The sequence below is a fragment of the Bombus impatiens genome, unplaced genomic scaffold (genome assembly GCF_000188095.3).
Source record: "Bombus impatiens unplaced genomic scaffold, BIMP_2.2 scf_0095, whole genome shotgun sequence".
Classification (NCBI taxonomy): domain Eukaryota; kingdom Metazoa; phylum Arthropoda; class Insecta; order Hymenoptera; family Apidae; genus Bombus; species Bombus impatiens.
Genome location: NT_176514.1, coordinates 910,362 through 912,155, shown reverse-complemented (window position 1 = coordinate 912,155; position 1,794 = coordinate 910,362). Strand labels below are relative to the sequence as shown.

General features: G+C 42.4%; 1 long non-coding RNA gene across 1 annotated transcript in view; it reads left to right on the top strand.

Moving 5' to 3' along the window:
• Positions 1 to 752: 752 nt before the first annotated feature.
• The window catches only part of LOC117151145, a 19,642-nt gene continuing 18,600 nt past the window's right edge, over positions 753 to 1,794 (top strand). The window contains exon 1 of the long non-coding RNA XR_004460846.1: positions 753 to 849. This is a non-coding gene — a long non-coding RNA (uncharacterized LOC117151145). The remainder of the gene's footprint in view (positions 850 to 1,794) is intronic.

The window sequence follows — 1,794 nt, the reverse complement described above, 5'->3', positions numbered from 1 at the left end:
TCACCCGATATCTCTTAGGCCTTTCATCCACGATACTACATTTGTATCTTTAGTAATGATAAAGATTGAAATTCTAATAAGCTGTAATAAGTATGCAGCAAAATGAAACTCGAACATTAGAATTTGAAATCAAAAAAATTAAGAATTCAGTGACTTTTGATACGTATCAATTTTATTGTAATTGAATGTTAACACTTTAAGACTTTATTTCAATAAAAAAAAACATTTATAACCTTTTAAATTATCAGTCAGTTTTATTTTGTAATTAACCTCTTAGGTAATTTTGTGTGGGACTGTTTCTCTGTACGATAGAATTTGACGCGAATTGCGCGTAAACGCAGCACTGTACTGCTGTCCTCTACACAAGCACATTGGAAATTATAATTTTTCTTAAAGATATGATGCATATACTTTAACTTCAATAATTTACTTTAATAATTAATAATACAATTGAGTGTGATATGTTTTAAAGCGCGGTACGACACATAGACCCACGTTACAGTTTTCACACTCATAGCGCGATAGTGTTTTTCAAATTACACTTCATTTTCTATTTTGATGCGATACTTTGAGTTTGAAGATTTTAAAAAATTATAAAGATACGGATCGACATGTTAAAAAGAGCATCTAATAATGATACATTTATTTTAATGAAAAGCAACAATTGATAGTGACACTGGCGTATCAAAAACAAAGACTATATATTCCATCTGTATATTTTCAACACTGTTATAAAACGTTGTAAGCAAAAAAGTATGAAGCAAGACAAATGAAAAAAATCATTTAGTTCAAACGGTGAGCGAATGAGTCAGTGGAGTGAGTCACTATAGTGGCGCATCGTACCTAAGAGTACCAAGAAGAGTACCAAAACTTCCATGATGGCCAATCCAAGCGCATAAGGAGGAAGCCCTGGAACCCGCGATAGCATTCTATACCTGTAGTCACAGACTACGGCGCGGTGTGCCACCTTCACACACCGCACCTTGTGACACTGAGTCTTACCCTCTAGTGCGTGAGATCTACCGGAAAGCGAGGTTGACGCACGGGGTGCCGTCCAGGATTCTTTCGGGATGGGATCCCGTACCCTCTTCCGCTCTGCCGTGCTATGGGGCATTACGTGCTCACAAAAGGAAGCAACAACCCCTCGCTTACCAGTATGACCTTCAGGGCGGTGAGAGATCCGCCCCTCGGGCAATGCCACAATGCGTGCTACGGCGACCTCGTGTCCCTCCTCCAACAGAGATGGCATCGCGTGGTCGCCTCTCTGCGTCTGCCCTCTGTATACTCACCTAAGCCCGGTGAGTACCTGTATTATCCTCTAAGTCAGCGAAACCCTGATCCCGCCTAACCAAACGCCCCAATTCGGCTGCACGGTCTCGACCTGCCGCACGACAGCGCCCGTCTCCTCGAGGCTAACACGCCAGGCATCTAGCAGGGTCTGCCGAGCCGGTGGTCTCAGGGCGGCAAGCACCGGGTCTATATCCCGCACATCACCTCTCTTGTGCTAAAATATATGTCGGGTGTACATTAGAATTAGGGTTAGGGGCGTAAAGCGAATCTTCGTTTGGATTACACGTCGTCGTTATGCAATAGAGAAGACATTGGCTAGTGCAAATACGATTACCATAGAACCGGACAAGTAACCGTGGTAATTAGATACTCGAGAGACTAATGACAATGATCCTAGGTTCAATAACGAATCCGCGGACAACGGGACGGTAGTCGTACGCACTCGCAAAATCTAAGTCGGATTCTGTGTTAATATTCGCTGACCGTAAGGAGTCAATCCTTTTT